The following is an 11,665-nucleotide window of genomic DNA, read 5'->3' as shown; positions in this document are numbered from 1 at the left end:
TTCCTTCCTTCTCCTCTCAAATTAATCAGATTGCAAGTCTTTTCTGCTTTAATCTTTCATATTAAGTTCAGATATATGTACAGTAAAATCAAAATTCCACCATGGCCAACAATTTGACCCTACCTCACTCTCCAAGCTTAATCATGCACCAGTCTGTTCTTTCTCAGTATATTCCAGGTATAGCTCAGTCTTATCTCAGAGTCTTTGCATTTACTCTTTCCTTACCTTGTAAAAATCTTCCTCAGGTTCTGAGCATGACGCTCCCAATTATCATTCAGTTTTCAAATATTACCATCTCTAGAGAAATGCCTGACTGGCCACTCTACTTACAATTCTTTACTGCTCCACACACACACAATTACCCTCAGTGATTGCTAATTTTATTGTCAATGTGACAACCATGGTGATATTGTTTGATTGTGTTGCCCTCCAAATCTCATCTTGCATAGTTGCTCCCATAAACCTCAGATATCGTGGGAAGAACCCAGTGGGAAGTAACTGAATCATAGGGACAGGTTTTCCCATGCTGTTCTCCTGGTAGTGAATAAGTCTCATGAGATTTGGTGGTTTTATAAAGAACATTCCCCTGCACACGCTCTCTTGCCTGCCACCATGTAAGACATGCCTTTGCTCCTCCTTTGCTTTCTGCCATGATCGTGAGGCTTCCCCAGAGTCCATTAAACCTCTTTCCTTTATGAATTACCCAGTCTTGGGTATACCATTATTAGCAGTATGAGAACAGATGAATATACATGGTAGTACCCAGATATTTGGTTAAATGTGATTCCTGGATTTGTTTATGAGGTTGTGTCTGGTTGAGATTAACATTTAAATTAGTACACTGAGTAAAGCAGATTGTCTTCCTTAATAGGGGTGGGCCTCATTCATTCCACTGAAGGCCTGGAGAGAATAAAAGAAAGAATTCACTCTCTCTGCCTGTCTTTGAGTTGAGACGTTGTTACTCTCTTCTTCAGACTCAGACTCTGACTGGAACTTGCATCATCAGCTCCTGCTTTTCAGGCCTTTGGATTCAAACAGGAACTATATCATTGGCTTTCCTCCGCTTAGACTTCTCAGTATATATAATCACATGAGCCATCCCTTCACATCAATCTCAACTTTCCAGCATGCACCTCAAAACTCTCTCGGCCCCTATCCATTAATCAGTTCCAAAGCCGCTTCCACAATTTAGGTATTTGTTACAGCAGTGCCCCATCTCTCATTACCATAATCTTTATTAGTCTGCTTGACCTACCAAAACAAAATAATATAGACTGGGTGGCCAAATAATAGACATTTATTTCTGACAGTTCCAGGGGCCAAAAATCCAAGACCAAGTTGCCTGCAGATTTGGTTCTTATTAAGAGCCCTCTTCCTGGCTCACTCTAATCACCACCTTATCACTCTGTGGCATTTTTTTTATGACAACTAAAGTAGATGAATGCACTGTTTATCACCTTTAAATAATGAAACATATCTGAATATTAATGCAGAAATCACCGGTCTTCTGTGTCCTTCGCGCTGGGAGTTGGAGACTGCAGCTGTTCCTATTCGGCCATCTTGCTCCGCCCTCCTTGGTTCTTATTAAGAGCCCTCTTCCTGGCTCACTCTAATCACCACCTTATCACTCTGTGGCATTTTTTTTATGACAACTAAAGTAGATGAATGCACTGTTTATCACCTTTAAATAATGAAACATATCTGAATATTAATGGCATATATATATATGTGTGTGTGTGTGTGTGTGTGTGTGTGTATAACTTGTCAGTAAACTTCTCCATTTATATTCAAGCTAGTATTCACAGGTTCATTCAGAGTTTCTGGCAGGTAGTCTTTTTCTAACTCAGTATTTTTACACAGTTCTAATATTAATCCTGTCCTCTCATTGTGGAGCCTATAACAAGAGTACAATTAAAAGCTTTCTTACTAAATGCCCAAATATTTTAAAAATATAAATCAAGAAAATCAAGCATTACATAAAATATGTTCTACATTCTGTTTCAAGAAATGTAACTATATTATTCAGGCTTCTCCAAAGAAACAGGACAAATAGAATCCCTCCTTAGCAAGCTGGAAATTCAGGTAAAAGTTGATGTCTCAGTTTTCAGTCTGAAGGTTGAAACCTCATGCAGAATTTCTATGCTGACATCCAGAAGCAGAATTCCTTCTTCTGCAGGAAACCTCAATATTTGCTCTTAAGGCTTTCAACTGATTGGATGAAGCCTATTTGAAGTCTGATCAAGAAAGTAGGTACCATATTTTAGCAATTAATATGCAAAAGTAACCATTACAATAAACATTATTATTAACTACAGCATTAAAAATGTATAAAGTTTTTCTTCAATAAAACTGGATAAAGGTAACATATCAAAGATGAATGAATTGAATTATTATCCTACACACTTGGATGTTATGTTGATGGGACAATGAGATTTGGATGAGTATAGAAAACATATAATTCATAAATTATTATATTTTTGTAATAAAATATATTTTTATTACCTTCTTTTTACACAGTCATTATTTCTTATAAGAAATAATTTCACATATGTGTATTTTATTCAGTTATGATCCTAAATCATAAATAATAAGTAATTGTATTTAAAGTATCTAAAATTTGGATATCAAATTTTAAAATTAAAGGATATATATTTTCTAAGCAGTTATTTTTCTTTAAATATTAAATGTCATTTATTAAATTTAAATTAATTAATACAATGTAAAATGTATTCACATAAATTTTATTTGTAAATTTAATTTAAAATTATGAAATATTTTATAAAATGAATTTATTTACAATTCTACCATTAAATATGTATCTATTTGGCAACATAAATAATTGGTATCAGGCTTCATGTGTTACCTATAAATGTGTGAATAAAATTTCATGTTATATAAATAAATGTTTATCAGTAGCCATGTAAAATGTTTATGAGTACTGTACTAAGTGATTGCCTTGAAAATTAGCAGTGGGACTTATGGCATTCAGATACAGTCAACTTTTGTTTTGAGGACACTGCTCAAGGGACACAGAGAAACATGTTCCTGGGTCCTGGCATGTGCTAGCTAGGCATGAGAGTAGATGTTTAACGTCACAGGGTGCACTGTATCGGTACCATGTAGCAGATTCCAAGTGACGAAAGTGCACATGTGTATTTTTTAGATTATGTTTTGTGTGGTTTCAGTATTAGAGATTTACTGAAGGGCAGGGCCCAGAGAAGAACCCCTTCTTGTCATGTTCTAAGGAGAGCACATTCTAACTTCAATACTTATTGTTTCTATCTTCTACAGAAACTCACTTGAATTCTCTGAACCTCCTTATCTGTGAAAGCGTTATAAAAATATGGGTCTTTCCTAACTACGAAGTTTGGGAGAATCAACTTTTTGTGTATAATCTCTATGACACAAAAATGCTAGACATCATTATTTGTATTTCTTCCTTTTTCCTGGATATTTTTCTCATGTTGTTGTCTGTAATAGGCATGATAGTGCTGCACAGGCTACACTTCAAGAAGGACTTTGTGTAGCAGTTGATAGAAATACTGTCAGTAGATAACCTTCAGTTGTCAGCCTCTTCACGGTTATCTCACCTTCAGAGTGGCCTCACCCTTCCTGAGACAGCCCACGTGATGATTCCTGTTAGTAGCAGCATTCCTCATGGGGGCAGCAGAAGCTCATGTAGGGACTCATTTGAACTTGACTTTTCCCCATTTCCTTCCTCTATCCAAACTCCACTGAAGGGTTTGCTTCAGTGGAGTTTAATAGCCCAGTTGATGCTAGGAGAAGTCAGGTATATAGGTTAATAAGGTAATATTTGGCAGTGATATCAGGTACTATCAGCTGGTAACATGGATTCTGTTATACTGCTCAAAGCTCCTAGCAGAAAGGGATGGTGCAATTGGTTAACTTTCATGGGTGGAGCTTTAGGATGGTACACTAGTGGAAAGATAGTCAAGGTGGTGCAATATATTAGGTATCTGAGAAACATAAAGTAAATAGTAACTGTAAGGACAGTAAAATGTAGTGGCTACTGCTAGGATCAACAGATGCTAAAAAAGTATATAAATTGGGAAAAGCTGAAATCAATTAACAGGCAATCGAAAGTTAAGTGTGAAAGCCAGAGGTTTCATTAGTAGCAAATAAAGAGGCTCACATCTGATTTGAGTGGGATGGGGGACGATGTTGAGAAGACTAGTTGAGAAAACTCATCCAAATAATGGCATCAATTACAACCATTGATGTGTCAGATGTTTTAGTCTTTCTACATAGGTCCTTTCCAAATGAAAGAGCTAGAAATGTGTTCTTATAATAGGCATGTATTCCAGGTATGGATTATCCTCTCCTGTTTGAAAGGCAGCAATTTCACAACTAGATGGCTTATGAAATGTAATAGGATCTAACATAACATTATATCAGACCATGAAATCTCCATTAGAGAAGAGGAACTACAGATGTGTGCTCATGTCTATTAGTTCTATTGATTGATTGTATCGCATACTCCATCAACTAAGAGCTACTAACCAGCTAAAACAATCAAATAGTCTGCTGTAGGCACAGCTGAAGCACCAGCTGGAAGAAGATACCTTGAGAGGATAACAACAAGGATGAGCCGCAAGACACTATATTATATATAAAGTATATAATTTTAATCAAATATTCCTACTTCCCCAGGAGTATTGGGAATAGGAAGTTTAACTACAGTTACCATCACTCTCAATAATCTTCTCAGGAGATCTGTGCTTCCCATTCCTACATCTTTTGGCTCTACAATGTTAGAGGCCTGGGTCACTAAAGGCAGAACACTTTTTCCAGGAGACAAGCAAGAACATTGTTGAGCTACAGCCTGTGCCTGCTGCAGGGGCACTTTGGGATCCTTCTTTTTGTGGTGCAGAAGATTAAAAAAGAGGAATCACCGTATTGGTAAGAGTAATTGAGCCTGATTATCAGAAGGAGGAAGGGCTGCTTTCACAATGGAGGAGGGGAGAAATATGTGTTGAACCCAGGTGATCTGCTTGGATGTCTCTTGGTACTTATTCCCTTGAGCAAATGTAACTACAAATGAACAGGTACAGTACTCCTGGACTGAGAAGAGGATGTTGACAAGGGATTTGGATCACTGATGGATAAGGATTTAGCTATGACAAGTAGAAGTGGTTGCCAAGGGTAAAGGTGATTTAGAACAAATAGTTAAGAGAGATGATGAGTATAAGTTATGTTCCCAAGACCATCTCCAGTGGTTCTTCCCAATAATCTTACTGGTACTTGCCAATAATGTAATTATTTTAAGGTTCTCCCAGAAAGTCAGGTCTGCCAGAATGTTGTAAGAACCCTGAAAAAGCTGCTTTATAAATGTATAAAAGGAGTTGAATCCATGAGGCACAAGGGATGGCAGTGATGGGCATGGAGCTCTGACACCCAGATCATCCAGGTAGGAAAGAATAGATTCTCCAGCTGTTGGGCATACTGTCAGCAGAGAAGTTTCGGCTGTCAGTTGTTGGGACTGCCTCAACTGCAGAGAGTGGCCTCACCCAAGGCTGTGCCTGTCTTAGTGTAGCTCAAATCCAATGACCAAAGAAGGTAAGGATATCAAAGTCTGGCCATTTATCTCAACACAGGAAAATGCTGGGCCTGTATTTAGCTCCAGAGTTTTCTGTCAGATCAGTCAACTTTTCCCACCACCCATCTTGCCTTTTGTACCCTCCCTTCCACGTTGGTTTGTTCCAAGAACACCACAATAAACATCCCACACACTAAACTGTGTCTCAGAACCTACTTTCTGAATAACCCAATCTGTCACTCTGTATTAATCTTAACATTGACTTGAGTTTGCTGTTACCTATGCCCTAGGGCATGAGTAATCACTTTATACTCTAACAGAAAAACAGTGTAATTCTAAAGTCTCTTTGTGTCTTCATTGTACCCTTTCCGTATGCCTAACATTAGAATTAATTCATCACACTTGTGTGAGCTGTGTCTGTTTTGAAGTCTTAGCCCTCTTTGCTTTTAATATCTAGCTTTGCTTGGAATTCATACTGCTTAATTTACCTATTTCTAGCCTACTACGGTGCTAATTTATTTTTGTCACTACAAAGCATAAACCAGATGAATAGAGATAAAACAGTATCATCTAAAGGGAATACAACTCCAAGAAAAGTTTAGGAACAACTGTGATCACAGTCTGTTGATTTAAACATCCTCAAAATAATTTTGACAGTTATTCACGTAAATCCATTCTCCAGTAAACATTGAATTTCTACTACAACTATTTTTATACATCTGAAAATAAGGTGTCCTATATCTGTGGTGAAAGGGGACTATATTGAGCTATTTCTAGCATTTAAAATTCTCATTCATTTACATGTAGTAAAACTCAAGCCTCTGTCCCCTCTCTGCTTATAATTAAGAACTTTGTTTAGATTTGCTGAAAACCTGAATGTATGGTAAGTTTTTTTAAATAGAAATTTGGTTTAATGTGTCCTCAATGTGCCAAAGTTGCTATAGTTATTCTATATTGTTTGAATTTTTGAGCAGTATGTGCCTAGTTTGTAATCCAGTACTAGCCTGTTTTACTTAAAGTAACTAATTTAGAATTTGCTTTACTGGATTATTCTGCACAGTAGAGTTACTGATTTTAGCTTGAGAGTTTTAGTCTCTCCTAACATCCCACTCCCAAATTTTATATTTATTTTAAACATGTGCTTAGAATCCTCATTAAGAGTGCCTTCTATATCTACTTCACAAGCTTAGAAAGGTTAAAAAAAATTGAAAAATTGAAAATACTTTCAAATCATAAATCATTTTTACAGAATATTAATACTATTTGGCTATTGACAAACAATTGTTATTTAGTCAATGTTGAAAGTTTTACATTAATCACCTATCTATTAATAATTTGTACTGAGCTCTCTTGAGATATATTCTATTCTGTACAAACATATTAGCATTAGAGTTCTCCAGGAAAACAGAATAAATAGGATGTCTATCTATCTATCTATCTGTCTATCTATCTATCTATCTATCTATCTATCTATCTATCTATCTATCATCTATGTATCTATATCTATATATGATCTATCTAGCTATATCTATCTATCTGTCTTCTGAGAGAGAAAGAGAGAATGAGATTTATGTTAAAGAAGTGGTTCACAGTAATTGTGGAGGCTGGCAAACTCAAAGTCTGCAGGATAGGCCAGCAGGCCGGAGACCTAGGGAAGAGCTGGTGATGTTGAAGTCTGAAAACAGTCTACTGGAAGAATTTTCTCTTCTTTAAGGGGGGTGAGCCTTTTTCTTAAGGCTTTCAACTGATTGGATGAGGTCCACCCACATTGTGGAAGGTAATCTCTTTGTTCACAGTTTATTAATTTAAATACCAATCTCATCTAAGGAATACCTTTACAGCAGAATCCGGATGTGTTTGATCAAATATATGGATACCGTGACCTAGCTAAATTGACATATGTAAGATTGACCATAAATACATACACACACAAATCCATGGTGTCAGAAAATGATAAATGTATATATCAAGGCTTACAGTTTAAATCAGGCAAGAAGTAGAATCTCACTTATGCAATGTTACTCTCAGTAGCACAAGGCACATTATCCATGTTAATGGTAGGAATGTGGAAGAAAAGGAATTTAACATTTTTCCTATGTTATACATTTCAGCCTAGATGTGAGTATCTGTCTACTTGTAATTGGATCTGCCTTTTTAAATCTAATTACAAAATAAGATTAATGCAATTATCTAAAACCTCCAAAATCTAAATTGTAGGCTTAGTATCATGCAATAACTATTGGTATCAGTTATGTTTTTTGGAGCCAAACTAGTCACTCATAAGAGTGTAAACAAAAAAGAACATTAGAATTACTTATGGAATATAAAATAGACACTTTCCATAGACCTCACTCACATATTCTGATTTTGTAGGTTTGGAGGAAAGCCCTGCATCTGCATTATTAAAATATTCAATGGATTGTTAGATTTCACTACTGAATGATAATCACTGGTACAGAGCATGCTGTAGAAGACACACAATAACTAGCCTATAGAATTTAAAATAATCTGGGAAGTAAAAACACTTAGGGCTCATTTGGCAGGCTGATGAATCGGAATTTAAAAGGACATGGATTCCAGACACTACCACTGATGCAGCAGAGACAGAGCTGCAGGAAATGAGAAGTTATCCAGCCAGACAACAACAGCATCATAGTTGGAAATATGATCAGCTAGGCACCAGGTTGGTAGATAAGACAGAAAATCTGTGTCCAGCAAAATTAGCAATTGATATTTATGAGAATATCTGACAAAAATAAATTCTAGGCAACCCACTGGTTGTCAAGATGATTTCCAAAGACTGAGGTTTGAGAGAAGAGCTTCTGAACTTGAGATCAAGTGGAGATAGAGTAAAATCATAGTTTGGGACAAACGTAGGGGCCATGAGCAGTTATACAAAAGAAAAGAGGCATGTGTAGTGATTTTTTATTTCTTACTATTTCATGCTCTACTCTATTCTTTGCTGTTATTGTTGCTTGGTTTTTGGTTTGTTGAGGTATAATTATATAAAGTAAAATTCATTTTTTAGAAGTGGTGTTCTATGAGTTTTGACAAATTTACACAGTGAGTGTCAACATCACCATGATTAAGATATAAAATATTTCTTATTTTCTTATCAAACTTCCCTAATACGCCTTTGTAGGAAATTCCCTTGCATTACCCCCAGCCCTTAGCAAGAGTTGATCTGATTCCTGTCCCTGTATTTTCTGTCATTACAGTTTCAAAGTATCATTTAAATGTGTATAGCCTTGGTTCATGGCTCATTCTGTGTCTGAGTTAATTGGCATTGTATGCATACAAGATAATTTTCTCATCCATTCACCTGTCGATGAATATTTGGGTTGTTTCTAGCTTTTGGTGATTTTGAATAAATCTGCTATAAATTTTCACAAGCATATGTTATTTAGCTATATCTTCATTTCCCTTTGGTAAATAACTAGGAGTAGAAGTGTTAGGTCATATGGTAAGACTGTTATCTTTATATAAAACTGTCTTACTCTTTTCCAAAATGCCTGGGTCATTTGCAAACACGGCAAGAATACATGAATATTCTAGTTGCTCTGTATTATCAAGTCTTTTATTTGAAATAATCTGACAGGTCTGTAATAATATCTTATTGTGGTTTTCATTTCCATTTCCCACTTTGTGTCTTGTCTTTCCATTTTCTTCAAAGTAGGTTTGAAAGAGCAGAAATTTTTAATTTTAATGAAGTACAATTTATCAATATTGTATTTATTTGTTATTATTTAATTTGTCCTACATACTGATAATTGTTTGTGTCCTACATAATCTCTGCATAACCAAATGACACAATGTCCCAAAGATTTCCCTATGCTTTTTTCCTAGAAATTCCCTAGCTTAATGTCTATGATCCATTTTAAGCTAATTTTTGTATGTGATGCCATTAGGAGTAGAGAAACATTGTTGTACATGGTTGTTCTATTGTTACCTATTTATTCATTAAAAACACTATCCATTATTAATCTTTGACCACCTTACAAAGCATGAAATAACCATATTTGCATAAATGTTTTTCTGCATTTTCTTTTCTGTTCCATTGATCCATGGGTTTATACTTTTGGCAATGCCACACTATCTTCATTATTGTAGCTTTATAGTTGTTGTTACAATAAAGCAGTGTAGATCTGCAAAATCTGATCTTCCTTTTCAAAATTATCTTTGCTCTTCTACATGCCTTGTTTTCTATATAAATTATAGAGTCAGCTTGTGAACACAAAATTGCTGATGAAGTTTGTTTGAGATTACCCTGCATCTATAGATAGTTTAGAAGAGAATTGATATTTGGGCATTTTTTTCCCAACCCAAGAACACATATATCTACCCATAATTTTAGGTCTTATTTGTTTTTTCTTACCAAATGTTTTATGATTTTCAGTATAAAAATCTTACAAATATTTTAGTGTAATTATTCATACAAATTTCAAATATATTGGTATTTATTGGTATTTACGTATTTCTTCCCAAAATTTCAATTCCCAGCTATGTAGAAATGCAATTGATTCTTAAATAATGACTTTTCATCCTGTGAATTAACTAAATATGCTTATTCTATTTAGCAGTTCTTTTTGGATTCCTTGAGACTCTCCACATAGGGAGGACAACTGTGAAAAGAGACTGTTTCTTTCCACTATATATACACATCATTTTACTCTCCTGATTTGCTAACTAGAATCTTCATTACAACTTTGAAAAGGAATGGTGAGATCAGACATATTTTCTTGTTTATTATCTTATGGGGAACACATTCAATCTTTGAGCATTTAGTGTGATGTTAGTTATAGGTTTTCATGAGGTCTTTATCAAGTTGAGAAAGTGATCTTTCATTTGTGCAGAAATTTTTATAACATATTGTAGTGAATGCTTATAACTTTACTTTGTCTTGACATCCATTTTTGATGAAAGTTTAGCTTTCTCATGCCAGAGGCAGAGTTCAGTCACCCTTGACATAGTTTCTCATTCTACATCACACTTAAATGTCTCAAGTCACGGACCAGAGATAGAACTTAGAGGCATCTCTCTTGCCTAGTCTCACAGAATAGACTCCCCTCTTTCCTACTGCTCCCCTTTAATAAACCATTCAAGCATTTGCATATAAGCGACCCATACCCTATTTCCTTATGTTTACCACTTGTGGCAATAGTCTCTTCTCTCTCCCTGCCTCAGTTTCTTAACCTCCAGGTGTACCATGTACTCCTCAGTGTCTGTGAGTACTAAAAACTCTTAAGCTTTCATATTTGGTTGTGTCCTTGAAGCTCTGCCTGCAATCTGAACCCTGATGGCAAGGCTACCCAAAGGGATGCAATGGGTCCCCTGGTGGTGTGCTTTTGTTCAGGCCGGTAGTGGCTGTTGGGGACAATAGCTACCGAATTGATAATGAAACTCAAGAGTTTCATTCAAAACAAACATAGACTGTGGACTTTGCCAAACGCATGCTGCGTCTATCAAGAGGATCTTGTGTTATGGTTATTTATTATTATTATTTTTAGGTTACATTACACTCATTGATTCTTGAAAGCTAAACAAACCTCTTAAAATAAATTCTGCTCTGACATGACATTTATTTGAGAGAGAGAGAGAGAATGATTATGATAATGATGGTAATAATTATGCTGATGCTTTTATCCATTTCCATGAAGAATATTACTCTGTAGCTTTCTTTTCATGTAAAAAGAGTTTTTGGCTTTGGTATCAGTGTAATATATGCCTCATAAAATAAATTGGAATGTGCCTCATCTTTTATTTTCTAGAAATATTTTTGTACATTTAGTATTATTTATTACTATTTTTTGTAAAATTAGTATTCTTTATTTTGATAGATCTTGCCAATGAAAACATCTGACCTGTCTTGTCTGGGGCTTAGTTTGTTGAAAGATGTTTAACAATGAATTCAATATCTTCAGTAGTTATAGTACTAATTAGAGACAGAGAGAGAGAAAGAAAAAGAAAGAAAGAAAAAAGAAAGAAAGAAAGAAAGAAAGAGGGAGAGAAAAGAGAGAAAGAGAGAGGGAGGGAGGGAGAGAGAAAGAGAGAGAAAAAGAAAGAGAGAAAGAAGGAAGAAAAGAAAGAGAAAGGAAAGAAAGGAAAGAA

Source organism: Colobus angolensis, unplaced genomic scaffold (assembly GCF_000951035.1).
Source record: "Colobus angolensis palliatus isolate OR3802 unplaced genomic scaffold, Cang.pa_1.0 Scaffold153, whole genome shotgun sequence".
Taxonomy (NCBI): domain Eukaryota; kingdom Metazoa; phylum Chordata; class Mammalia; order Primates; family Cercopithecidae; genus Colobus; species Colobus angolensis.
The sequence above is the reverse complement of the archived record's forward strand: the minus strand, read 5'-3'. Positions refer to the sequence as shown.